Consider the following 25,376-nt stretch of genomic DNA (forward strand, 5'->3'; position numbering starts at 1 on the left):
AAGCAGAGATGCGGCGGCCGTCAGGACCAGCGCAGTGGCGACCTGGGCAGCGAGAGGTCTGTGTCTGTTGGGGGTGGGGGGGGGTGCGGTAGGAGCACTGATTGTGTGGTGGCTAGTGATGTGAGCAGGAAGCAGCGGAGTGGCCAGTGAATGGTGAGGAGGACGGGTGAGAGAGGAGAGGTGAAAGTGGGAGGGGAGAGTGTAGGGTGTGAGTGAAGGGGCGAAGGCAGAGGAGTGTAAGAAAGGAGGAGCAGCGTGGGAGCAAGCTGAGAGTGGCTGCATGCCGCTTAAGTGCGGAGAGGAGCGGTGCACTGGTGCCTACGGCCATACTAGCCTGAAAACGCCCGATCTCGTCTGATCTCGGAAGCTAAGCAGGCTCAGGCCTGGTTAGTACTTGAATGGGAGACCGCCTGGGAATACCAGGTGCCGTAGGCTTTTGCTCCTCTGCCCAACTGCCCCAGCAGGAGGTGCTGTCTTTTTCATTTTTTCTCTCTCCCTCTCACTCATACACTCTGCGCTCTCCGTTTGCCAGTCAGCCTGCAAACGCAAGCACTCTACTGTCAAGGCACAAGGATCTGCTTTTGCTGGGCTGCCGGCTGCGCTTGGCAGCATGCTTCATCACCTGGCCCTGACAGCCGCGCTTCGGCAGCGAGCTGCTGCCGGCGCTCACTCTCAGCCAGTCAGGCAGCCAGACGCAAGGGCACCCAAGCTTGCTTGCGCTGTGTCCTGCGCTTGCGTACAGCGCCCATTCTCAGCTTCGGCTCTGCCTTTGCCACCTGAGCAGGCATCACCAAAGACGGCAGCTGCTTCCCGCGGCTAAGCCGGATGGCCCTGTGCGGCACAAGCTGCTCTCAAGAGCTTGTCATGGCTGAGTCGGACCAGCCGGTTCATCTGCAGGCCGCCGGACTGGCAATAGGTAGCCGCGCCCCACCCAGGCGAGGACGGTTAGCTCAGTTGGTCAGAGCGTGGTGCTAATAACGCCAAGGTCGTGGGTTCGATCCCCATACTGTCCACGCATTCCCTTTAGCCGGCCCGGGGTCTGTGCATGACTCTGTAGAAGCTGCTTCCGTCGTCCACTATCCTTTGGTCCAGCCACTTTTGGCGCAGTTGCACTTCTCTGGCAGGGGTGGCTGTGCTCGCCGGCAGGCAGTTGCGCTGACAGTGTGAGCAGGCCCCTCGGCCCATCTGGTCCGTGCGCAGCTGTTATTCTCTCCGCCCTGCAGGAGCATGAGACATGGGACTGAATGAATGAGGCACTTTTGCACCCACCTTCAGACGGTTAATTATCCCACCCTCTCTATTTGAAGCCGTTGCTGATCAAGAACCCATCAACGTTCGCCTGAAACGTACCCACCGACATTGTATCGCTAGGCGTCCGTGGCAAACAATTTCACATATCCACCAGCCTCCCTTAACGAACTACTCCTCAACTTTGTTCCAAAGAGACGTCTGACTGAGGCTGTGGCCTCAGCTGCTGCACATGACTGCCGTAGGAAACATCCTCAGCACATCCCTCCTATCTCGGCCTTTCAATATTTGATAGATTTCAATCAGATCGAATCTCGTACAGACGCAGAGCCGCGAAACTGCCAATGCCTGTCTTGTGCCGCCAAGGCGATGTGAAATCCAATTTAGGACCTGGCGCTGAATGCCTCATAAAGCGAAGGAACCTCCTTGAATAGGTGGGACTTTTGCAAAGGCCTGGCTTGACTGCCGGTCGGCAGCGTCCAGCGCCTCTCGCTCATGACCATTCCTGTTCGCCTCCTCGATTAAATTTGTCAGATCGATTTCTCACCGCAGCATCTAGTGCCGGCGGTCTGACAAGTTTCTAAGTTCCCTTCCGAAGTAAGGGGAGAAAAGGTGCTGTGATCCCATCGGCCGGCGGGCTTGCCGAAGCTGAGGTGGTCTTAAATAGCTAGGCTGGAGCGGGTGCGATCTCTTCACTGGTAGGCAGAAGGTAGAGTAAACGCGAAGAAAGGGGAAGCAGAGATGCGGCAGCCGTCAGGACCAGCGCAGTGGCGGCCTGAGCAGCGAGAGGTCTGTGTCTGTTGGGGGTGGGGGGGGGGTGCGGTAGGAGCACTGATTGTGTGGTGGCTAGTGATGTGAGCAGCAAGCAGCGGAGTGGCCAGTGGATGGTGAGGAGGACGGGTGAGAGAGGAGAGGTGAAAATGGGAGGGGAGAGTGTAGGATGTGAGTGAAGGGGCGAAGGCAGAGGAGTGTAAGAAAGGAGGAGCAGCGTGGGAGCAAGCTGAGAGTGGCTGCATGCCGCTTAAGTGCGGAGAGGAGCGGTGCACTGGTGCCTACGGCCATACTAGCCTGAAAACGCCCGATCTCGTCTGATCTCGGAAGCTAAGCAGGCTCAGGCCTGGTTAGTACTTGGATGGGAGACCGCCTGGGAATACCAGGTGCCGTAGGCTTTTGATCCTTTGCCCAATTGCCCCACCAGGAGGTACTGTCTTTTTCTTTTTTCTCTCTCTCCATCTCACTCCTACACGCTGCGCTCTCCGTTTGCCACTCAGACTGCAAACGCAAGCACTCTGTTGTCAAGGCAAAAGAATCTGCTTTTGCTGGGCTGCCGGCTGCGCTGAGCAGCATGCTTCATCAACTGGCCCTGACAGCCGCGCTTCGGCAGTGTGCTTCTGCCGGCTCTCACTCTCAGACAGGCAGGCAGGCAAGCAGATGCAAGGGCACAAGCTTGCTTGCGCTGTGTCCTGCGCTTGCGTACAGCACCCATTCTCAGCTTCGGCTCTGCCTTTGCCACCTGAGCCGCCATCACCAAAGGCGGCAGCTGCTTCCCGCGACCAAGGTGGTGGATTCGATCGCCATACTGGGTCTGAGCATGACTCTGTAGAAGTTGCGTCCTTTGGTCTCGCTACTTTTGGCGCAGTTGCACCTCTCTGGCAGGCTAATGTAGGACAGGGGTGGCGGTGCTGGCCGGCAGCCAGTTGTGCTGACAGATTGCTCCAGCAGAGGAGCAGGCCCTTCGGCCCATCTCTTCCGTGCGCAGCTGTTATTCTCTGCGCTCTGCAGGAGCATGAGACATCGGAGTGAATGAATGACGCTCATTTACACCCACCATTCGACGAATCGCTATCCAAATGAGATCGAAGCTCGTACAGATGTAGAGGCAGGAAAGTACCGTTGCCTGTCTTGTGCCGCCAAGGCAATGTGCAATCCAATTCAGGACCTAGCGCTGAATGCCTCATCAAGCGATAGAACCTCCTTGATAATGTGGGACCTTTGCAAAGGCCTGGCTCGACTGCCGGTCGACAGCGTCCAGCGCCTCTCGCTCATGACCATTGCTGTTCGCGTCCTCGATAAAATTTGTCAGATCGGTTTCTCAGCGCAGCATCTAGTGCCGGCGGTCTGACAAGTTTCTGAGATCCCTTCCGAAGTAAGGGGAGAAAAGGAGCTGTGATCCCATCGGCCGGCGGGCTTGCCTAAGCTGAGGTGGTCTTAAATAGCTAGGCTGGAGCGGGTGCGATCTCTTCACTGGTAGGCAGAAGGTAGAGTAAAAGCGAAGAAAGAGGAAACAGAGCTGCGGCGCCCGTCAGGGCCAGCGCAGTGGGGCCCTGGGCAGCGAGTGGTCTCTGTCTGTGGGGGGGGGGGTGCGGTAGGAGCACTGATTGTGAGGTGGCTAGTGATGTGAGCAGCAAGCAGCGGAGTGGCCAGTGGATGGTGAGGAGGACGGGTGAGAGAGGAGAGGTGAAAATGGGAGGGGAGAGTGTAGGATGTGAGTGAAGGGGCGAAGGCAGAGGAGTGTAAGAAATGAGGAGCAGCGTGGGAGCAAGCTGAGAGTGGCTGCATGCCGCTTAAGTGCGGAGAGGAGCGGTGCACTGGTGCCTACGGCCATACTAGCCTGAAAACGCCCGATCTCGTCTGATCTCGGAAGCTAAGCAGGCTCAGGCCTGGTTAGTACTTGGATGGGAGACCGCCTGGGAATACCAGGTGCCGTAGGCTTTTGCTCCTCTGCCCAACTGCCCCAGCAGGAGGTGCTGTCTTTTTCATTTTTTCTCTCTCCCTCTCACTCATACACTCTGCGCTCTCCGTTTGCCACTCAGCCTGCAAACGCAAGCACTCTGCTGTCAAGGCACAAGAATCTGCTTTTGCTCGGCTGCCGGCTGCGCTTAGCAGCATGCTTCATCACCTGGCCCTGACAGCCGCGCTTCGGCAGCGAGCTGCTGCCGGCGCTTACTCTCAGCCAGTCAGGCAGCCAGACGCAAGGCCACCCAAGCTTGCTTGCGCTGTGTCCTGCGCTTGCGTACAGCGCCCATTCTCAGCTTCGGCTCTGCCTTTGCCACCTGAGCAGGCATCACCAAAGGCGGCAGCTGCTTCCCGCGGCTAAGCCGGCTGGCCCTGTGCGGCACAAGCTGCTCTCAAGAGCTTGTCATGGCTGAGTCGGACCAGCCGGTTCATGTGCAGGCCGCCGGACTGGCAATAGGTAGCCGCGCCCCACCCAGGCGAGGACGGTTAGCTCAGTTGGTCAGAGCGTGGTGCTAATAACGCCAAGGTCGTGGGTTCGATCCCCATACTGTCCACGCATTCCCTTCAGCCGGCCTGGGGTCTGTGCATAACTCTGTAGAAGCTGCTTCCGTCGTCCACTATCCTTTGGTCCAGCCACTTTTGGCGCAGTTGCACTTCTCTGGCAGGGGTGGCTGTGCTCGCCGGCAGGCAGTTGCGCTGACAGTGTGAGCAGGCCCCTCGGCCCATCTAGTCCGTGCGCAGCTGTTATCCTCTCCGCCCTGCAGGAGCATGAGACATGGGACTGAATGAATGAGGCACTTTTGCACCCACCTTCAGACGGTTAATTATCCCACCCTCTCTATTTGAAGCCGTTGCTGATCAAGAACCCATCAACGTTCGCCTGAAACGTACCCACCGACATTGTATCGCTAGGCGTCCGTGGCAAACAATTTCACATATCCACCAGCCTCCCTTAACGAACTACTCCTCAACTTTGTTCCAAAGAGACGTCTGACTGAGGCTGTGGCCTCAGCTGCTGCACATGACTGCCATAGGAAACATCCTCAGCACATCCCTCCTATCTCGGCCTTTCAATATTTGATAGATTTCAATCAGATCGAATCTCGTACAGACGCAGAGCCGCGAAACTGCCAATGCCTGTCTTGTGCCGCCAAGGCGATGTGAAATCCAGTTTAGGACCTGGCGCTGAATGCCTCATCAAGCGACGGAACCTCCTTGAATAGGTGGGACTTTTGCAAAGGCCTGGCTCGACTGCCGGTCGGCAGCGTCCAGCGCCTCTCGCTCATGACCATTCCTGTTCGCCTCCTCGATTAAATTTGTCAGATCGGTTTCTCACCGCAGCATCTAGTGCCGGCGGTCTGACAAGTTTCTGAGTTCCCTTCCGAAGTAAGGGGAGAAAAGGAGCTGTGATCCCATCGGCCGGCGGGCTTGCCGAAGCTGAGGTGGTCTTAAATAGCTAGGCTGGAGCGGGTGCGATCTCTTCACTGGTAGGCAGAAGGTAGAGTAAACAAGAAGAAAGGGGAAGCAGAGATGCGGCGGCCGTCAGGACCAGCGCAGTGGCGACCTGGGCAGCGAGAGGTCTGTGTCTGTTGGGGGTGGGGGGGGGGTGCGGTAGGAGCACTGATTGTGTGGTGGCTAGTGATGTGAGCAGGAAGCAGCGGAGTGGCCAGTGAATGGTGAGGAGGACGGGTGAGAGAGGAGAGGTGAAAGTGGGAAGGGAGAGTGTTATGGTGTGAGTGAAGGGGCGAAGGCAGAGGAGTGTAAGAAAGGAGGAGCAGCGTGGGAGCAAGCTGAGAGTGGCTGCATGCCGCTTAAGTGCGGAGAGGAGCGGTGCACTGGTGCCTACGGCCATACTAGCCTGAAAACGCCCGATCTCGTCTGATCTCGGAAGCTAAGCAGGCTCAGGCCTGGTTAGTACTTGAATGGGAGACCGCCTGGGAATACCAGGTGCCGTAGGCTTTTGCTCCTCTGCCCAACTGCCCCAGCAGGAGGTGCTGTCTTTTTCATTTTTTCTCTCTCCCTCTCACTCATACACTCTGCGCTCTCCGTTTGCCAGTCAGCCTGCAAACGCAAGCACTCTACTGTCAAGGCACAAGGATCTGCTTTTGCTGGGCTGCCGGCTGCGCTTGGCAGCATGCTTCATCACCTGGCCCTGACAGCCGCGCTTCGGCAGCGAGCTGCTGCCGGCGCTCACTCTCAGCCAGTCAGGCAGCCAGACGCAAGGGCACCCAAGCTTGCTTGCGCTGTGTCCTGCGCTTGCGTACAGCGCCCATTCTCAGCTTCGGCTCTGCCTTTGCCACCTGAGCAGGCATCACCAAAGACGGCAGCTGCTTCCCGCGGCTAAGCCGGATGGCCCTGTGCGGCACAAGCTGCTCTCAAGAGCTTGTCATGGCTGAGTCGGACCAGCCGGTTCATCTGCAGGCCGCCGGACTGGCAATAGGTAGCCGCGCCCCACCCAGGCGAGGACGGTTAGCTCAGTTGGTCAGAGCGTGGTGCTAATAACGCCAAGGTCGTGGGTTCGATCCCCATACTGTCCACGCATTCCCTTTAGCCGGCCCGGGGTCTGTGCATGACTCTGTAGAAGCTGCTTCCGTCGTCCACTATCCTTTGGTCCAGCCACTTTTGGCGCAGTTGCACTTCTCTGGCAGGGGTGGCTGTGCTCGCCGGCAGGCAGTTGCGCTGACAGTGTGAGCAGGCCCCTCGGCCCATCTGGTCCGTGCGCAGCTGTTATTCTCTCCGCCCTGCAGGAGCATGAGACATGGGACTGAATGAATGAGGCACTTTTGCACCCACCTTCAGACGGTTAATTATCCCACCCTCTCTATTTGAAGCCGTTGCTGATCAAGAACCCATCAACGTTCGCCTGAAACGTACCCACCGACATTGTATCGCTAGGCGTCCGTGGCAAACAATTTCACATATCCACCAGCCTCCCTTAACGAACTACTCCTCAACTTTGTTCCAAAGAGACGTCTGACTGAGGCTGTGGCCTCAGCTGCTGCACATGACTGCCGTAGGAAACATCCTCAGCACATCCCTCCTATCTCGGCCTTTCAATATTTGATAGATTTCAATCAGATCGAATCTCGTACAGACGCAGAGCCGCGAAACTGCCAATGCCTGTCTTGTGCCGCCAAGGCGATGTGAAATCCAATTTAGGACCTGGCGCTGAATGCCTCATAAAGCGAAGGAACCTCCTTGAATAGGTGGGACTTTTGCAAAGGCCTGGCTTGACTGCCGGTCGGCAGCGTCCAGCGCCTCTCGCTCATGACCATTCCTGTTCGCCTCCTCGATTAAATTTGTCAGATCGATTTCTCACCGCAGCATCTAGTGCCGGCGGTCTGACAAGTTTCTAAGTTCCCTTCCGAAGTAAGGGGAGAAAAGGTGCTGTGATCCCATCGGCCGGCGGGCTTGCCGAAGCTGAGGTGGTCTTAAATAGCTAGGCTGGAGCGGGTGCGATCTCTTCACTGGTAGGCAGAAGGTAGAGTAAACGCGAAGAAAGGGGAAGCAGAGATGCGGCAGCCGTCAGGACCAGCGCAGTGGCGGCCTGAGCAGCGAGAGGTCTGTGTCTGTTGGGGGTGGGGGGGGGGTGCGGTAGGAGCACTGATTGTGTGGTGGCTAGTGATGTGAGCAGCAAGCAGCGGAGTGGCCAGTGGATGGTGAGGAGGACGGGTGAGAGAGGAGAGGTGAAAATGGGAGGGGAGAGTGTAGGATGTGAGTGAAGGGGCGAAGGCAGAGGAGTGTAAGAAAGGAGGAGCAGCGTGGGAGCAAGCTGAGAGTGGCTGCATGCCGCTTAAGTGCGGAGAGGAGCGGTGCACTGGTGCCTACGGCCATACTAGCCTGAAAACGCCCGATCTCGTCTGATCTCGGAAGCTAAGCAGGCTCAGGCCTGGTTAGTACTTGGATGGGAGACCGCCTGGGAATACCAGGTGCCGTAGGCTTTTGATCCTTTGCCCAATTGCCCCACCAGGAGGTACTGTCTTTTTCTTTTTTCTCTCTCTCCATCTCACTCCTACACGCTGCGCTCTCCGTTTGCCACTCAGACTGCAAACGCAAGCACTCTGTTGTCAAGGCAAAAGAATCTGCTTTTGCTGGGCTGCCGGCTGCGCTGAGCAGCATGCTTCATCAACTGGCCCTGACAGCCGCGCTTCGGCAGTGTGCTTCTGCCGGCTCTCACTCTCAGACAGGCAGGCAGGCAAGCAGATGCAAGGGCACAAGCTTGCTTGCGCTGTGTCCTGCGCTTGCGTACAGCACCCATTCTCAGCTTCGGCTCTGCCTTTGCCACCTGAGCCGCCATCACCAAAGGCGGCAGCTGCTTCCCGCGACCAAGGTGGTGGATTCGATCGCCATACTGGGTCTGAGCATGACTCTGTAGAAGTTGCGTCCTTTGGTCTCGCTACTTTTGGCGCAGTTGCACCTCTCTGGCAGGCTAATGTAGGACAGGGGTGGCGGTGCTGGCCGGCAGCCAGTTGTGCTGACAGATTGCTCCAGCAGAGGAGCAGGCCCTTCGGCCCATCTCTTCCGTGCGCAGCTGTTATTCTCTGCGCTCTGCAGGAGCATGAGACATCGGAGTGAATGAATGACGCTCATTTACACCCACCATTCGACGAATCGCTATCCAAATGAGATCGAAGCTCGTACAGATGTAGAGGCAGGAAAGTACCGTTGCCTGTCTTGTGCCGCCAAGGCAATGTGCAATCCAATTCAGGACCTAGCGCTGAATGCCTCATCAAGCGATAGAACCTCCTTGATAATGTGGGACCTTTGCAAAGGCCTGGCTCGACTGCCGGTCGACAGCGTCCAGCGCCTCTCGCTCATGACCATTGCTGTTCGCGTCCTCGATAAAATTTGTCAGATCGGTTTCTCAGCGCAGCATCTAGTGCCGGCGGTCTGACAAGTTTCTGAGATCCCTTCCGAAGTAAGGGGAGAAAAGGAGCTGTGATCCCATCGGCCGGCGGGCTTGCCTAAGCTGAGGTGGTCTTAAATAGCTAGGCTGGAGCGGGTGCGATCTCTTCACTGGTAGGCAGAAGGTAGAGTAAAAGCGAAGAAAGAGGAAACAGAGCTGCGGCGCCCGTCAGGGCCAGCGCAGTGGGGCCCTGGGCAGCGAGTGGTCTCTGTCTGTGGGGGGGGGGGTGCGGTAGGAGCACTGATTGTGAGGTGGCTAGTGATGTGAGCAGCAAGCAGCGGAGTGGCCAGTGGATGGTGAGGAGGACGGGTGAGAGAGGAGAGGTGAAAATGGGAGGGGAGAGTGTAGGATGTGAGTGAAGGGGCGAAGGCAGAGGAGTGTAAGAAATGAGGAGCAGCGTGGGAGCAAGCTGAGAGTGGCTGCATGCCGCTTAAGTGCGGAGAGGAGCGGTGCACTGGTGCCTACGGCCATACTAGCCTGAAAACGCCCGATCTCGTCTGATCTCGGAAGCTAAGCAGGCTCAGGCCTGGTTAGTACTTGGATGGGAGACCGCCTGGGAATACCAGGTGCCGTAGGCTTTTGCTCCTCTGCCCAACTGCCCCAGCAGGAGGTGCTGTCTTTTTCATTTTTTCTCTCTCCCTCTCACTCATACACTCTGCGCTCTCCGTTTGCCACTCAGCCTGCAAACGCAAGCACTCTGCTGTCAAGGCACAAGAATCTGCTTTTGCTCGGCTGCCGGCTGCGCTTAGCAGCATGCTTCATCACCTGGCCCTGACAGCCGCGCTTCGGCAGCGAGCTGCTGCCGGCGCTTACTCTCAGCCAGTCAGGCAGCCAGACGCAAGGCCACCCAAGCTTGCTTGCGCTGTGTCCTGCGCTTGCGTACAGCGCCCATTCTCAGCTTCGGCTCTGCCTTTGCCACCTGAGCAGGCATCACCAAAGGCGGCAGCTGCTTCCCGCGGCTAAGCCGGCTGGCCCTGTGCGGCACAAGCTGCTCTCAAGAGCTTGTCATGGCTGAGTCGGACCAGCCGGTTCATGTGCAGGCCGCCGGACTGGCAATAGGTAGCCGCGCCCCACCCAGGCGAGGACGGTTAGCTCAGTTGGTCAGAGCGTGGTGCTAATAACGCCAAGGTCGTGGGTTCGATCCCCATACTGTCCACGCATTCCCTTCAGCCGGCCTGGGGTCTGTGCATAACTCTGTAGAAGCTGCTTCCGTCGTCCACTATCCTTTGGTCCAGCCACTTTTGGCGCAGTTGCACTTCTCTGGCAGGGGTGGCTGTGCTCGCCGGCAGGCAGTTGCGCTGACAGTGTGAGCAGGCCCCTCGGCCCATCTAGTCCGTGCGCAGCTGTTATCCTCTCCGCCCTGCAGGAGCATGAGACATGGGACTGAATGAATGAGGCACTTTTGCACCCACCTTCAGACGGTTAATTATCCCACCCTCTCTATTTGAAGCCGTTGCTGATCAAGAACCCATCAACGTTCGCCTGAAACGTACCCACCGACATTGTATCGCTAGGCGTCCGTGGCAAACAATTTCACATATCCACCAGCCTCCCTTAACGAACTACTCCTCAACTTTGTTCCAAAGAGACGTCTGACTGAGGCTGTGGCCTCAGCTGCTGCACATGACTGCCATAGGAAACATCCTCAGCACATCCCTCCTATCTCGGCCTTTCAATATTTGATAGATTTCAATCAGATCGAATCTCGTACAGACGCAGAGCCGCGAAACTGCCAATGCCTGTCTTGTGCCGCCAAGGCGATGTGAAATCCAGTTTAGGACCTGGCGCTGAATGCCTCATCAAGCGACGGAACCTCCTTGAATAGGTGGGACTTTTGCAAAGGCCTGGCTCGACTGCCGGTCGGCAGCGTCCAGCGCCTCTCGCTCATGACCATTCCTGTTCGCCTCCTCGATTAAATTTGTCAGATCGGTTTCTCACCGCAGCATCTAGTGCCGGCGGTCTGACAAGTTTCTGAGTTCCCTTCCGAAGTAAGGGGAGAAAAGGAGCTGTGATCCCATCGGCCGGCGGGCTTGCCGAAGCTGAGGTGGTCTTAAATAGCTAGGCTGGAGCGGGTGCGATCTCTTCACTGGTAGGCAGAAGGTAGAGTAAACAAGAAGAAAGGGGAAGCAGAGATGCGGCGGCCGTCAGGACCAGCGCAGTGGCGACCTGGGCAGCGAGAGGTCTGTGTCTGTTGGGGGTGGGGGGGGGGTGCGGTAGGAGCACTGATTGTGTGGTGGCTAGTGATGTGAGCAGGAAGCAGCGGAGTGGCCAGTGAATGGTGAGGAGGACGGGTGAGAGAGGAGAGGTGAAAGTGGGAAGGGAGAGTGTTATGGTGTGAGTGAAGGGGCGAAGGCAGAGGAGTGTAAGAAAGGAGGAGCAGCGTGGGAGCAAGCTGAGAGTGGCTGCATGCCGCTTAAGTGCGGAGAGGAGCGGTGCACTGGTGCCTACGGCCATACTAGCCTGAAAACGCCCGATCTCGTCTGATCTCGGAAGCTAAGCAGGCTCAGGCCTGGTTAGTACTTGGATGGGAGACCGCCTGGGAATACCAGGTGCCGTAGGCTTTTGCTCCTCTGCCCAACTGCCCCAGCAGGAGGTGCTGTCTTTTTCATTTTTTCTCTCTCCCTCTCACTCATACACTCTGCGCTCTCCGTTTGCCAGTCAGCCTGCAAACGCAAGCACTCTACTGTCAAGGCACAAGGATCTGCTTTTGCTGGGCTGCCGGCTGCGCTTGGCAGCATGCTTCATCACCTGGCCCTGACAGCCGCGCTTCGGCAGCGAGCTGCTGCCGGCGCTCACTCTCAGCCAGTCAGGCAGCCAGACGCAAGGGCACCCAAGCTTGCTTGCGCTGTGTCCTGCGCTTGCGTACAGCGCCCATTCTCAGCTTCGGCTCTGCCTTTGCCACCTGAGCAGGCATCACCAAAGACGGCAGCTGCTTCCCGCGGCTAAGCCGGATGGCCCTGTGCGGCACAAGCTGCTCTCAAGAGCTTGTCATGGCTGAGTCGGACCAGCCGGTTCATCTGCAGGCCGCCGGACTGGCAATAGGTAGCCGCGCCCCACCCAGGCGAGGACGGTTAGCTCAGTTGGTCAGAGCGTGGTGCTAATAACGCCAAGGTCGTGGGTTCGATCCCCATACTGTCCACGCATTCCCTTTAGCCGGCCCGGGGTCTGTGCATGACTCTGTAGAAGCTGCTTCCGTCGTCCACTATCCTTTGGTCCAGCCACTTTTGGCGCAGTTGCACTTCTCTGGCAGGGGTGGCTGTGCTCGCCGGCAGGCAGTTGCGCTGACAGTGTGAGCAGGCCCCTCGGCCCATCTGGTCCGTGCGCAGCTGTTATTCTCTCCGCCCTGCAGGAGCATGAGACATGGGACTGAATGAATGAGGCACTTTTGCACCCACCTTCAGACGGTTAATTATCCCACCCTGTCTATTTGAAGCCGTTGCTGATCAAGAACCCATCAACGTTCGCCTGAAACGTACCCACCGACATTGTATCGCTAGGCGTCCGTGGCAAACAATTTCACATATCCACCAGCCTCCCTTAACGAACTACTCCTCAACTTTGTTCCAAAGAGACGTCTGACTGAGGCTGTGGCCTCAGCTGCTGCACATGACTGCCGTAGGAAACATCCTCAGCACATCCCTCCTATCTCGGCCTTTCAATATTTGATAGATTTCAATCAGATCGAATCTCGTACAGACGCAGAGCCGCGAAACTGCCAATGCCTGTCTTGTGCCGCCAAGGCGATGTGAAATCCAATTTAGGACCTGGCGCTGAATGCCTCATAAAGCGAAGGAACCTCCTTGAATAGGTGGGACTTTTGCAAAGGCCTGGCTTGACTGCCGGTCGGCAGCGTCCAGCGCCTCTCGCTCATGACCATTCCTGTTCGCCTCCTCGATTAAATTTGTCAGATCGATTTCTCACCGCAGCATCTAGTGCCGGCGGTCTGACAAGTTTCTAAGTTCCCTTCCGAAGTAAGGGGAGAAAAGGTGCTGTGATCCCATCGGCCGGCGGGCTTGCCGAAGCTGAGGTGGTCTTAAATAGCTAGGCTGGAGCGGGTGCGATCTCTTCACTGGTAGGCAGAAGGTAGAGTAAACGCGAAGAAAGGGGAAGCAGAGATGCGGCAGCCGTCAGGACCAGCGCAGTGGCGGCCTGAGCAGCGAGAGGTCTGTGTCTGTTGGGGGTGGGGGGGGGGGTGCGGTAGGAGCACTGATTGTGTGGTGGCTAGTGATGTGAGCAGCAAGCAGCGGAGTGGCCAGTGGATGGTGAGGAGGACGGGTGAGAGAGGAGAGGTGAAAATGGGAGGGGAGAGTGTAGGATGTGAGTGAAGGGGCGAAGGCAGAGGAGTGTAAGAAAGGAGGAGCAGCGTGGGAGCAAGCTGAGAGTGGCTGCATGCCGCTTAAGTGCGGAGAGGAGCGGTGCACTGGTGCCTACGGCCATACTAGCCTGAAAACGCCCGATCTCGTCTGATCTCGGAAGCTAAGCAGGCTCAGGCCTGGTTAGTACTTGGATGGGAGACCGCCTGGGAATACCAGGTGCCGTAGGCTTTTGATCCTTTGCCCAATTGCCCCACCAGGAGGTACTGTCTTTTTCTTTTTTCTCTCTCTCCATCTCACTCATACACGCTGCGCTCTCCGTTTGCCACTCAGCCTGCAAACGCAAGCACTCTGCTGTCAAGGCAAAAGAATCTGCTTTTGCTGGGCTGCCGGCTGCGCTGAGCAGCATGCTTCATCAACTGGCCCTGACAGCCGCGCTTCGGCAGTGTGCTTCTGCCGGCTCTCACTCTCAGACAGGCAGGCAGGCAAGCAGATGCAAGGGCACAAGCTTGCTTGCGCTGTGTCCTGCGCTTGCGTACAGCACCCATTCTCAGCTTCGGCTCTGCCTTTGCCACCTGAGCCGCCATCACCAAAGGCGGCAGCTGCTTCCCGCGACCAAGGTGGTGGATTCGATCGCCATACTGGGTCTGAGCATGACTCTGTAGAAGTTGCGTCCTTTGGTCTCGCTACTTTTGGCGCAGTTGCACCTCTCTGGCAGGCTAATGTAGGACAGGGGTGGCGGTGCTGGCCGGCAGCCAGTTGTGCTGACAGATTGCTCCAGCAGAGGAGCAGGCCCTTCGGCCCATCTCTTCCGTGCGCAGCTGTTATTCTCTGCGCTCTGCAGGAGCATGAGACATCGGAGTGAATGAATGACGCTCATTTACACCCACCATTCGACGAATCGCTATCCAAATGAGATCGAAGCTCGTACAGATGTAGAGGCAGGAAAGTACCGTTGCCTGTCTTGTGCCGCCAAGGCAATGTGCAATCCAATTCAGGACCTAGCGCTGAATGCCTCATCAAGCGATAGAACCTCCTTGATAATGTGGGACCTTTGCAAAGGCCTGGCTCGACTGCCGGTCGACAGCGTCCAGCGCCTCTCGCTCATGACCATTGCTGTTCGCGTCCTCGATAAAATTTGTCAGATCGGTTTCTCAGCGCAGCATCTAGTGCCGGCGGTCTGACAAGTTTCTGAGATCCCTTCCGAAGTAAGGGGAGAAAAGGAGCTGTGATCCCATCGGCCGGCGGGCTTGCCTAAGCTGAGGTGGTCTTAAATAGCTAGGCTGGAGCGGGTGCGATCTCTTCACTGGTAGGCAGAAGGTAGAGTAAAAGCGAAGAAAGAGGAAACAGAGCTGCGGCGCCCGTCAGGGCCAGCGCAGTGGGGCCCTGGGCAGCGAGTGGTCTCTGTCTGTGGGGGGGGGGGTGCGGTAGGAGCACTGATTGTGAGGTGGCTAGTGATGTGAGCAGCAAGCAGCGGAGTGGCCAGTGGATGGTGAGGAGGACGGGTGAGAGAGGAGAGGTGAAAATGGGAGGGGAGAGTGTAGGATGTGAGTGAAGGGGCGAAGGCAGAGGAGTGTAAGAAAGGAGGAGCAGCGTGGGAGCAAGCTGAGAGTGGCTGCATGCCGCTTAAGTGCGGAGAGGAGCGGTGCACTGGTGCCTACGGCCATACTAACCTGAAAACGCCCGATCTCGTCTGATCTCGGAAGCTAAGCAGGCTCAGGCCTGGTTAGTACTTGGATGGGAGACCGCCTGGGAATACCAGGTGCCGTAGGCTTTTGCTCCTCTGCCCAACTGCCCCAGCAGGAGGTGCTGTCTTTTTCATTTTTTCTCTCTCCCTCTCACTCATACACTCTGCGCTCTCCGTTTGCCACTCAGCCTGCAAACGCAAGCACTCTGCTGTCAAGGCACAAGAATCTGCTTTTGCTCGGCTGCCGGCTGCGCTTAGCAGCATGCTTCATCACCTGGCCCTGACAGCCGCGCTTCGGCAGCGAGCTGCTGCCGGCGCTCACTCTCAGCCAGTCAGGCAGCCAGACGCAAGGGCACCCAAGCTTGCTTGCGCTGTGTCCTGCGCTTGCGTACAGCGCCCATTCTCAGCTTCGGCTCTGCCTTTGCCACCTGAGCAGGCATCACCAAAGACGGCAGCTGCTTCCCGCGGCTAAGCCGGCTGGCCCTGTGCGGCACAAGCTGCTCTCAAGAGCTTGTCATGGCTGAGTCGGACCAGCCGGTTCATGTGCAGGCCGCCGGACTGGCAATAGGTAGCCGCGCCCCACCCAGGCGAGGACGGTTAGCTCAGTTGGTCAGAGCGTGGTGCTAATAACGCCAAGGTCGTGGGTTCGATCCCCATACTGTCCACGCATTCCCTTCAGCCGGCCTGGGGTCTGTGCATGACTCTGTAGAAGCTGCTTCCGTCGTCCACTATCCTTTGGTCCAGCCACTTTTGGCGCAGTTGCACTTCTCTGGCAGGGGTGGCTGTGCTCGCCGGCAGGCAGTTGCGCTGACAGTGTGAGCAGGCCCCTCGGCCCATCTAGTCCGTGCGCAGCTGTTATCCTCTCCGCCCTGCAGGAGCATGAGACATGGGACTGAATGAATGAGGCACTTTTGCACCCACCTTGAGACGGTTAATTATCCCACCCTCTCTATTTGAAGCCGTTGCTGATCAAGAACCCATCAACGTTCGCCTGAAACGTACCCACCGACATTGTATCGCTAGGCGTCCGTGGCAAACAATTTCACATATCCACCAGCCTCCCTTAACGAACTACTCCTCAACTTTGTTCCAAAGAGACGTCTGACTGAGGCTGTGGCCTCAGCTGCTGCACATGACTGCCGTAGGAAACATCCTCAGCACATCCCTCCTATCTCGGCCTTTCAATATTTGATAGATTTCAATCAGATCGAATCTCGTACAGACGCAGAGCCGCGAAACTGCCAATGCCTGTCTTGTGCCGCCAAGGCGATGTGAAATCCAATTTAGGACCTGGCGCTGAATGCCTCATAAAGCGAAGGAACCTCCTTGAATAGGTGGGACTTTTGCAAAGGCCTGGCTTGACTGCCGGTCGGCAGCGTCCAGCGCCTCTCGCTCATGACCATCCCTGTTCGCCTCCTCGATTAAATTTGTCAGATCGATTTCTCACCGCAGCATCTCGTGCCGGCGGTCTGACAAGTTTCTGAGATCCCTTCCGAAGTAAGGGGAGAAAAGGAGCTGTGATCCCATCGGCCGGCGGGCTTGCCTAAGCTGAGGTGGTCTTAAATAGCTAGGCTGGAGCGGGTGCGATCTCTTCACTGGTAGGCAGAAGGTAGAGTAAACGCGAAGAAAGGGGAAGCAGAGATGCGGCAGCCGTCAGGACCAGCGCAGTGGCGGCCTGGGCAGCGAGAGGTCTGTGTCTGTTGGGGGTGGGGGGGGGGTGCGGTAGGAGCACTGATTGTGTGGTGGCTAGTGATGTGAGCAGCAAGCAGCGGAGTGGCCAGTGGATGGTGAGGAGGACGGGTGAGAGAGGAGAGGTGAAAATGGGAGGGGAGAGTGTAGGATGTGAGTGAAGGGGCGAAGGCAGAGGAGTGTAAGAAAGGAGGAGCAGCGTGGGAGCAAGCTGAGAGTGGCTGCATGCCGCTTAAGTGCGGAGAGGAGCGGTGCACTGGTGCCTACGGCCATACTAGCCTGAAAACGCCCGATCTCGTCTGATCTCGGAAGCTAAGCAGGCTCAGGCCTGGTTAGTACTTGGATGGGAGACCGCCTGGGAATACCAGGTGCCGTAGGCTTTTGATCCTTTGCCCAATTGCCCCACCAGGAGGTACTGTCTTTTTCTTTTTTCTCTCTCTCCATCTCACTCATACACGCTGCGCTCTCCGTTTGCCACTCAGCCTGCAAACGCAAGCACTCTGCTGTCAAGGCAAAAGAATCTGCTTTTGCTGGGCTGCCGGCTGCGCTGAGCAGCATGCTTCATCAACTGGCCCTGACAGCCGCGCTTCGGCAGTGTGCTTCTGCCGGCTCTCACTCTCAGACAGGCAGGCAGGCAAGCAGATGCAAGGGCACAAGCTTGCTTGCGCTGTGTCCTGCGCTTGCGTACAGCACCCATTCTCAGCTTCGGCTCTGCCTTTGCCACCTGAGCCGCCATCACCAAAGGCGGCAGCTGCTTCCCGCGACCAAGGTGGTGGATTCGATCGCCATACTGGGTCTGAGCATGACTCTGTAGAAGTTGCGTCCTTTGGTCTCGCTACTTTTGGCGCAGTTGCACCTCTCTGGCAGGCTAATGTAGGACAGGGGTGGCGGTGCTGGCCGGCAGCCAGTTGTGCTGACAGATTGCTCCAGCAGAGGAGCAGGCCCTTCGGCCCATCTCTTCCGTGCGCAGCTGTTATTCTCTGCGCTCTGCAGGAGCATGAGACATCGGAGTGAATGAATGACGCTCATTTACACCCACCATTCGACGAATCGCTATCCAAATGAGATCGAAGTTCGTACAGATGTAGAGGCAGGAAAGTACCGTTGCCTGTCTTGTGCCGCCAAGGCAATGTGCAATCCAATTCAGGACCTAGCGCTGAATGCCTCATCAAGCGATAGAACCTCCTTGATAATGTGGGACCTTTGCAAAGGCCTGGCTCGACTGCCGGTCGACAGCGTCCAGCGCCTCTCGCTCATGACCATTGCTGTTCGCGTCCTCGATAAAATTTGTCAGATCGGTTTCTCAGCGCAGCATCTAGTGCCGGCGGTCTGACAAGTTTCTGAGATCCCTTCCGAAGTAAGGGGAGAAAAGGAGCTGTGATCCCATCGGCCGGCGGGCTTGCCTAAGCTGAGGTGGTCTTAAATAGCTAGGCTGGAGCGGGTGCGATCTCTTCACTGGTAGGCAGAAGGTAGAGTAAAAGCGAAGAAAGAGGAAACAGAGCTGCGGCGGCCGTCAGGGCCAGCGCAGTGGGGCCCTGGGCAGCGAGTGGTCTCTGTCTGTGGGGGGGGGGGGTGCGGTAGGAGCACTGATTGTGAGGTGGCTAGTGATGTGAGCAGCAAGCAGCGGAGTGGCCAGTGGATGGTGAGGAGGACGGGTGAGAGAGGAGAGGTGAAAATGGGAGGGGAGAGTGTAGGATGTGAGTGAAGGGGCGAAGGCAGAGGAGTGTAAGAAAGGAGGAGCAGCGTGGGAGCAAGCTGAGAGTGGCTGCATGCCGCTTAAGTGCGGAGAGGAGCGGTGCACTGGTGCCTACGGCCATACTAACCTGAAAACGCCCGATCTCGTCTGATCTCGGAAGCTAAGCAGGCTCAGGCCTGGTTAGTACTTGGATGGGAGACCGCCTGGGAATACCAGGTGCCGTAGGCTTTTGCTCCTCTGCCCAACTGCCCCAGCAGGAGGTGCTGTCTTTTTCATTTTTTCTCTCTCCCTCTCACTCATACACTCTGCGCTCTCCGTTTGCCACTCAGCCTGCAAACGCAAGCACTCTGCTGTCAAGGCACAAGAATCTGCTTTTGCTCGGCTGCCGGCTGCGCTTAGCAGCATGCTTCATCACCTGGCCCTGACAGCCGCGCTTCGGCAGCGAGCTGCTGCCGGCGCTCACTCTCAGCCAGTCAGGCAGCCAGACGCAAGGGCACCCAAGCTTGCTTGCGCTGTGTCCTGCGCTTGCGTACAGCGCCCATTCTCAGCTTCGGCTCTGCCTTTGCCACCTGAGCAGGCATCACCAAAGGCGGCAGCTGCTTCCCGCGGCTAAGCCGGCTGGCCCTGTGCGGCACAAGCTGCTCTCAAGAGCTTGTCATGGCTGAGTCGGACCAGCCGGTTCATGTGCAGGCCGCCGGACTGGCAATAGGTAGCCGCGCCCCACCCAGGCGAGGACGGTTAGCTCAGTTGGTCAGAGCGTGGTGCTAATAACGCCAAGGTCGTGGGTTCGATCCCCATACTGTCCACGCATTCCCTTCAGCCGGCCCGGGGTCTGTGCATAACTCTGTAGAAGCTGCTTCCGTCGTCCACTATCCTTTGGTCCAGCCACTTTTGGCGCAGTTGCACTTCTCTGGCAGGGGTGGCTGTGCTCGCCGGCAGGCAGTTGCGCTGACAGTGTGAGCAGGCCCCTCGGCCCATCTAGTCCGTGCGCAGCTGTTATCCTCTCCGCCCTGCAGGAGCATGAGACATGGGACTGAATGAATGAGGCACTTTTGCACCCACCTTGAGACGGTTAATTATCCCACCCTCTCTATTTGAAGCCGTTGCTGATCAAGAACCCATCAACGTTCGCCTGAAACGTACCCACCGACATTGTATCGCTAGGCGTCCGTGGCAAACAATTTCACATATCCACCAGCCTCCCTTAACGAACTACTCCTCAACTTTGTTCCAAAGAGACGTCTGACTGAGGCTGTGGCCTCAGCTGCTGCACATGACTGCCGTAGGAAACATCCTCAGCACATCCCTCCTATCTCGGCCTTTCAATATTTGATAGATTTCAATCAGATCGAATCTCGTACAGACGCAGAGCCGCGAAACTGCCAATGCCTGTCTTGTGCCGCCAAGGCGATGTGAAATCCAATTTAGGACCTGGCGCTGAATGCCTCATAAAGCGAAGGAACCTCCTTGAATAGGTGGGACTTTTGCAAAGGCCTGGCTTGACTGCCGGTCGGCAGCGTCCAGCGCCTCTCGCTCATGACCATTCCTGTTCGCCTCCTCGATTAAATTTGTCAGATCGATTTCTCACCGCAGCATCTCGTGCCGGCGGTCTGACAAGTTTCTGAGATCCCTTCCGAAGTAAGGGGAGAAAAGGAGCTGTGATCCCATCGGCCGGCGGGCTTGCCTAAGCTGAGGTGGTCTTAAATAGCTAGGCTGGAGCGGGTGCGATCTCTTCACTGGTAGGCAGAAGGTAGAGTAAAAGCGAAGAAAGAGGAAACAGAGCTGCGGCGGCCGTCAGGGCCAGCGCAGTGGGGGCCTGGGCAGCGAGTGGTCTCTGTCTGTGGGGTGGGGGGTGCGGAAGGAGCACTGATTGTGGGGTGGCTAGTGATGTGAGCAGCAAGCAGCGGAGTGGCCAGTGAATGGTGAGGAGGACGGGTGAGAGAGGAGAGGTGAAAATGGGAGGGGAGAGTGTAGGGTGTGAGTGAAGGGGCGAAGGCAGAGGAGTGTAAGAAAGGAGGAGCAGCGTGGGAGCAAGCTGAGAGTGGCTGCATGCCGCTTAAGTGCGGAGAGGAGCGGTGCACTGGTGCCTACGGCCATACTTGCCTGAAAACGCCCGATCTCGTCTGATCTCGGAAGCTAAGCAGGCTCAGGCCTGGTTAGTACTTGGATGGGAGACCGCCTGGGAATACCAGGTGCCGTAGGCTTTTGCTCCTCTGCCCAACTGCCCCAGCAGGAGGTGCTGTCTTTTTCATTTTTTCTCTCTCCCTCTCACTCATACACTCTGCGCTCTCCGTTTGCCACTCAGCCTGCAAACGCAAGCACTCTGCTGTCAAGGCACAAGAATCTGCTTTTGCTCGGCTGCCGGCTGCGCTTAGCAGCATGCTTCATCACCTGGCCCTGACAGCCGCGCTTCGGCAGCGAGCTGCTGCCGGCGCTCACTCTCAGCCAGTCAGGCAGCCAGACGCAAGGGCACCCAAGCTTGCTTGCGCTGTGTCCAACGCTTGCGTACAGCGCCCATTCTCAGCTTCGGCTCTGCCTTTGCCACCTGAGCAGGCATCACCAAAGGCGGCAGCTGCTTCCCGCGGCTAAGCCGGCTGGCCCTGTGCGGCACAAGCTGCTCTCAAGAGCTTGTCATGGCTGAGTCGGACCAGCCGGTTCATGTGCAGGCCGCCGGACTGGCAATAGGTAGCCGCGCCCCACCCAGGCGAGGACGGTTAGCTCAGTTGGTCAGAGCGTGGTGCTAATAACGCCAAGGTCGTGGGTTCGATCCCCATACTGTCCACGCATTCCCTTCAGCCGGCCTGGGGTCTGTGCATAACTCTGTAGAAGCTGCTTCCGTCGTCCACTATCCTTTGGTCCAGCCACTTTTGGCGCAGTTGCACTTCTCTGGCAGGGGTGGCTGTGCTCGCCGGCAGGCAGTTGCGCTGACAGTGTGAGCAGGCCCCTCGGCCCATCTAGTCCGTGCGCAGCTGTTATTCTCTCCGCCCTGCAGGAGCATGAGACATGGGACTGAATGAATGAGGCACTTTTGCACCCACCTTGAGACGGTTAATTATCCCACCCTCTCTATTTGAAGCCGTTGCTGATCAAGAACCCATCAACGTTCGCCTGAAACGTACCCACCGACATTGTATCGCTAGGCGTCCGTGGCAAACAATTTCACATATCCACCAGCCTCCCTTAACGAACTACTCCTCAACTTTGTTCCAAAGAGACGTCTGACTGAGGCTGTGGCCTCAGCTGCTGCACATGACTGCCGTAGGAAACATCCTCAGCACATCCCTCCTATCTCGGCCTTTCAATATTTGATAGATTTCAATCAGATCGAATCTCGTACAGACGCAGAGCCGCGAAACTGCCAATGCCTGTCTTGTGCCGCCAAGGCGATGTGAAATCCAATTTAGGACCTGGCGCTGAATGCCTCATAAAGCGAAGGAACCTCCTTGAATAGGTGGGACTTTTGCAAAGGCCTGGCTTGACTGCCGGTCGGCAGCGTCCAGCGCCTCTCGCTCATGACCATTCCTGTTCGCCTCCTCGATTAAATTTGTCAGATCGATTTCTCACCGCAGCATCTCGTGCCGGCGGTCTGACAAGTTTCTGAGATCCCTTCCGAAGTAAGGGGAGAAAAGGAGCTGTGATCCCATCGGCCGGCGGGCTTGCCTAAGCTGAGGTGGTCTTAAATAGCTAGGCTGGAGCGGGTGCGATCTCTTCACTGGTAGGCAGAAGGTAGAGTAAACGCGAAGAAAGGGGAAGCAGAGATGCGGCAGCCGTCAGGACCAGCGCAGTGGCGGCCTGGGCAGCGAGAGGTCTGTGTCTGTGGGGTGGGGCGGGGGGGCTGGGAGTGGGGTAGGAGCACTGATTGTGTGGTGGCTAGTGATGTGAGCAGCAAGCAGCGGAGTGGCCAGTGAATGGTGAGGAGGACGGGTGAGAGAGGAGAGGTGAAAATGGAGGGGAGAGTGTAGGATGTGAGTGAAGGGGCGAAGGCAGAGGAGTGTAAGAAAGGAGGAGCAGCGTGGGAGCAAGCTGAGAGTGGCTGCATGCCGCTTAAGTGCGGAGAGGAGCGGGGCACTGGTGCCTACGGCCATACTAGCCTGAAAACGCCCGATCTCGTCTGATCTCGGAAGCTAAGCAGGCTCAGGCCTGGTTAGTACTTGGATGGGAGACCGCCTGGGAATACCAGGTGCCGTAGGCTTTTGATCCTTTGCCCAATTGCCCCACCAGGAGGTACTGTCTTTTCTTTTTTCTCTCTCTCCATCTCACTCATACACGCTGCGCTCTCCGTTTGCCACTCAGCCTGCAAACGCAAGCACTCTGCTGTCAAGGCAAAAGAATCTGCTTTTGCTGGGCGCTGCGCTGAGCAGCATGCTTCATCAACTGGCCCTGACAGCCGCGCTTCGGCAGTGTGCTTCTGCCGGCTCTCACTCTCAGACAGGCAGGCAGGCAAGCAGATGCAAGGGCACAAGCTTGCTTGCGCTGTGTCCTGCGCTTGCGTACAGCACCCATTCTCAGCTTCGGCTCTGCCTTTGCCACCTGAGCCGCCATCACCAAAGGCGGCAGCTGCTTCCCGCGACCAAGGTGGTGGATTCGATCGCCATACTGGGTCTGAGCATGACTCTGTAGAAGTTGCGTCCTTTGGTCTCGCTACTTTTGGCGCAGTTGCACCTCTCTGGCAGGCTAATGTAGGACAGGGGTGGCGGTGCTGGCCGGCAGCCAGTTGTGCTGACAGATTGCTCCAGCAGAGGAGCAGGCCCTTCGGCCCATCTCTTCCGTGCGCAGCTGTTATTCTCTGCGCTCTGCAGGAGCATGAGACATCGGAGTGAATGAATGACGCTCATTTACACCCACCATTCGACGAATCGCTATCCAAATGAGATCGAAGTTCGTACAGATGTAGAGGCAGGAAAGTACCGTTGCCTGTCTTGTGCCGCCAAGGCAATGTGCAATCCAATTCAGGACCTAGCGCTGAATGCCTCATCAAGCGATAGAACCTCCTTGATAATGTGGGACCTTTGCAAAGGCCTGGCTCGACTGCCGGTCGACAGCGTCCAGCGCCTCTCGCTCATGACCATTGCTGTTCGCGTCCTCGATAAAATTTGTCAGATCGGTTTCTCAGCGCAGCATCTAGTGCCGGCGGTCTGACAAGTTTCTGAGATCCCTTCCGAAGTAAGGGGAGAAAAGGAGCTGTGATCCCATCGGCCGGCGGGCTTGCCTAAGCTGAGGTGGTCTTAAATAGCTAGGCTGGAGCGGGTGCGATCTCTTCACTGGTAGGCAGAAGGTAGAGTAAAAGCGAAGAAAGAGGAAACAGAGCTGCGGCGGCCGTCAGGGCGAGCGCAGTGGGGCCCTGGGCAGCGAGTGGTCTCTGTCTGTGGGGGGGGGGTGCGGTAGGAGCACTGATTGTGAGGTGGCTAGTGATGTGAGCAGCAAGCAGCGGAGTGGCCAGTGGATGGTGAGGAGGACGGGTGAGAGAGGAGAGGTGAAAATGGGAGGGGAGAGTGTAGGATGTGAGTGAAGGGGCGAAGGCAGAGGAGTGTAAGAAAGGAGGAGCAGCGTGGGAGCAAGCTGAGAGTGGCTGCATGCCGCTTAAGTGCGGAGAGGAGCGGTGCACTGGTGCCTACGGCCATACTAACCTGAAAACGCCCGATCTCGTCTGATCTCGGAAGCTAAGCAGGCTCAGGCCTGGTTAGTACTTGGATGGGAGACCGCCTGGGAATACCAGGTGCCGTAGGCTTTTGCTCCTCTGCCCAACTGCCCCAGCAGGAGGTGCTGTCTTTTTCATTTTTTCTCTCTCCCTCTCACTCATACACTCTGCGCTCTCCGTTTGCCACTCAGCCTGCAAACGCAAGCACTCTGCTGTCAAGGCACAAGAATCTGCTTTTGCTCGGCTGCCGGCTGCGCTTAGCAGCATGCTTCATCACCTGGCCCTGACAGCCGCGCTTCGGCAGCGAGCTGCTGCCGGCGCTCACTCTCAGCCAGTCAGGCAGCCAGACGCAAGGGCACCCAAGCTTGCTTGCGCTGTGTCCTGCGCTTGCGTACAGCGCCCATTCTCAGCTTCGGCTCTGCCTTTGCCACCTGAGCAGGCATCACCAAAGGCGGCAGCTGCTTCCCGCGGCTAAGCCGGCTGGCCCTGTGCGGCACAAGCTGCTCTCAAGAGCTTGTCATGGCTGAGTCGGACCAGCCGGTTCATGTGCAGGCCGCCGGACTGGCAATAGGTAGCCGCGCCCCACCCAGGCGAGGACGGTTAGCTCAGTTGGTCAGAGCGTGGTGCTAATAACGCCAAGGTCGTGGGTTCGATCCCCATACTGTCCACGCATTCCCTTCAGCCGGCCTGGGGTCTGTGCATAACTCTGTAGAAGCTGCTTCCGTCGTCCACTATCCTTTGGTCCAGCCACTTTTGGCGCAGTTGCACTTCTCTGGCAGGGGTGGCTGTGCTCGCCGGCAGGCAGTTGCGCTGACAGTGTGAGCAGGCCCCTCGGCCCATCTAGTCCGTGCGCAGCTGTTATCCTCTCCGCCCTGCAGGAGCATGAGACATGGGACTGAATGAATGAGGCACTTTTGCACCCACCTTGAGACGGTTAATTATCCCACCCTCTCTATTTGAAGCCGTTGCTGATCAAGAACCCATCAACGTTCGCCTGAAACGTACCCACCGACATTGTATCGCTAGGCGTCCGTGGCAAACAATTTCACATATCCACCAGCCTCCCTTAACGAACTACTCCTCAACTTTGTTCCAAAGAGACGTCTGACTGAGGCTGTGGCCTCAGCTGCTGCACATGACTGCCGTAGGAAACATCCTCAGCACATCCCTCCTATCTCGGCCTTTCAATATTTGATAGATTTCAATCAGATCGAATCTCGTACAGACGCAGAGCCGCGAAACTGCCAATGCCTGTCTTGTGCCGCCAAGGCGATGTGAAATCCAATTTAGGACCTGGCGCTGAATGCCTCATAAAGCGAAGGAACCTCCTTGAATAGGTGGGACTTTTGCAAAGGCCTGGCTTGACTGCCGGTCGGCAGCGTCCAGCGCCTCTCGCTCATGACCATTCCTGTTCGCCTCCTCGATTAAATTTGTCAGATCGATTTCTCACCGCAGCATCTCGT

General features: G+C 57.4%; 14 non-coding genes across 14 annotated transcripts; all 14 read left to right on the forward strand.

The window, feature by feature from the left end:
* Positions 1-316: 316 nt before the first annotated feature.
* Positions 317-435, forward strand: LOC140194270 (5S ribosomal RNA). The gene has a single exon (XR_011885121.1). It is a non-coding gene; the product is annotated as a 5S ribosomal RNA (ribosomal RNA).
* A 1,863-nt stretch (positions 436-2,298) lies between these two features.
* LOC140194356 (5S ribosomal RNA) lies at positions 2,299-2,417 on the forward strand. Its single transcript, XR_011885203.1, has one exon. It is a non-coding gene; the product is annotated as a 5S ribosomal RNA (ribosomal RNA).
* Positions 2,418-3,841: 1,424 nt separating this feature from the next.
* LOC140194357 (5S ribosomal RNA) lies at positions 3,842-3,960 on the forward strand. Its single transcript, XR_011885204.1, has one exon. It is a non-coding gene; the product is annotated as a 5S ribosomal RNA (ribosomal RNA).
* A 1,864-nt stretch (positions 3,961-5,824) lies between these two features.
* On the forward strand, positions 5,825-5,943 carry LOC140194271 (5S ribosomal RNA). The gene has a single exon (XR_011885122.1). It is a non-coding gene; the product is annotated as a 5S ribosomal RNA (ribosomal RNA).
* Positions 5,944-7,806: 1,863 nt separating this feature from the next.
* On the forward strand, positions 7,807-7,925 carry LOC140194359 (5S ribosomal RNA). The gene has a single exon (XR_011885206.1). It is a non-coding gene; the product is annotated as a 5S ribosomal RNA (ribosomal RNA).
* A 1,424-nt stretch (positions 7,926-9,349) lies between these two features.
* Positions 9,350-9,468, forward strand: LOC140194360 (5S ribosomal RNA). The gene has a single exon (XR_011885207.1). It is a non-coding gene; the product is annotated as a 5S ribosomal RNA (ribosomal RNA).
* A 1,864-nt stretch (positions 9,469-11,332) lies between these two features.
* On the forward strand, positions 11,333-11,451 carry LOC140194361 (5S ribosomal RNA). The gene has a single exon (XR_011885208.1). It is a non-coding gene; the product is annotated as a 5S ribosomal RNA (ribosomal RNA).
* Positions 11,452-13,315: 1,864 nt separating this feature from the next.
* LOC140194362 (5S ribosomal RNA) lies at positions 13,316-13,434 on the forward strand. Its single transcript, XR_011885209.1, has one exon. It is a non-coding gene; the product is annotated as a 5S ribosomal RNA (ribosomal RNA).
* Positions 13,435-14,858: 1,424 nt separating this feature from the next.
* On the forward strand, positions 14,859-14,977 carry LOC140194296 (5S ribosomal RNA). The gene has a single exon (XR_011885147.1). It is a non-coding gene; the product is annotated as a 5S ribosomal RNA (ribosomal RNA).
* A 1,863-nt stretch (positions 14,978-16,840) lies between these two features.
* Positions 16,841-16,959, forward strand: LOC140194363 (5S ribosomal RNA). Its single transcript, XR_011885210.1, has one exon. It is a non-coding gene; the product is annotated as a 5S ribosomal RNA (ribosomal RNA).
* Positions 16,960-18,384: 1,425 nt separating this feature from the next.
* On the forward strand, positions 18,385-18,503 carry LOC140194297 (5S ribosomal RNA). Its single transcript, XR_011885148.1, has one exon. It is a non-coding gene; the product is annotated as a 5S ribosomal RNA (ribosomal RNA).
* A 1,857-nt stretch (positions 18,504-20,360) lies between these two features.
* On the forward strand, positions 20,361-20,479 carry LOC140194269 (5S ribosomal RNA). The gene has a single exon (XR_011885120.1). It is a non-coding gene; the product is annotated as a 5S ribosomal RNA (ribosomal RNA).
* A 1,869-nt stretch (positions 20,480-22,348) lies between these two features.
* LOC140194364 (5S ribosomal RNA) lies at positions 22,349-22,467 on the forward strand. The gene has a single exon (XR_011885211.1). It is a non-coding gene; the product is annotated as a 5S ribosomal RNA (ribosomal RNA).
* Positions 22,468-23,884: 1,417 nt separating this feature from the next.
* LOC140194298 (5S ribosomal RNA) lies at positions 23,885-24,003 on the forward strand. The gene has a single exon (XR_011885149.1). It is a non-coding gene; the product is annotated as a 5S ribosomal RNA (ribosomal RNA).
* Positions 24,004-25,376: the final 1,373 nt, after the last annotated feature.

The sequence above is a fragment of the Mobula birostris genome, chromosome 2, assembly GCF_030028105.1.
Source record: "Mobula birostris isolate sMobBir1 chromosome 2, sMobBir1.hap1, whole genome shotgun sequence".
NCBI lineage: Eukaryota > Metazoa > Chordata > Chondrichthyes > Myliobatiformes > Myliobatidae > Mobula > Mobula birostris.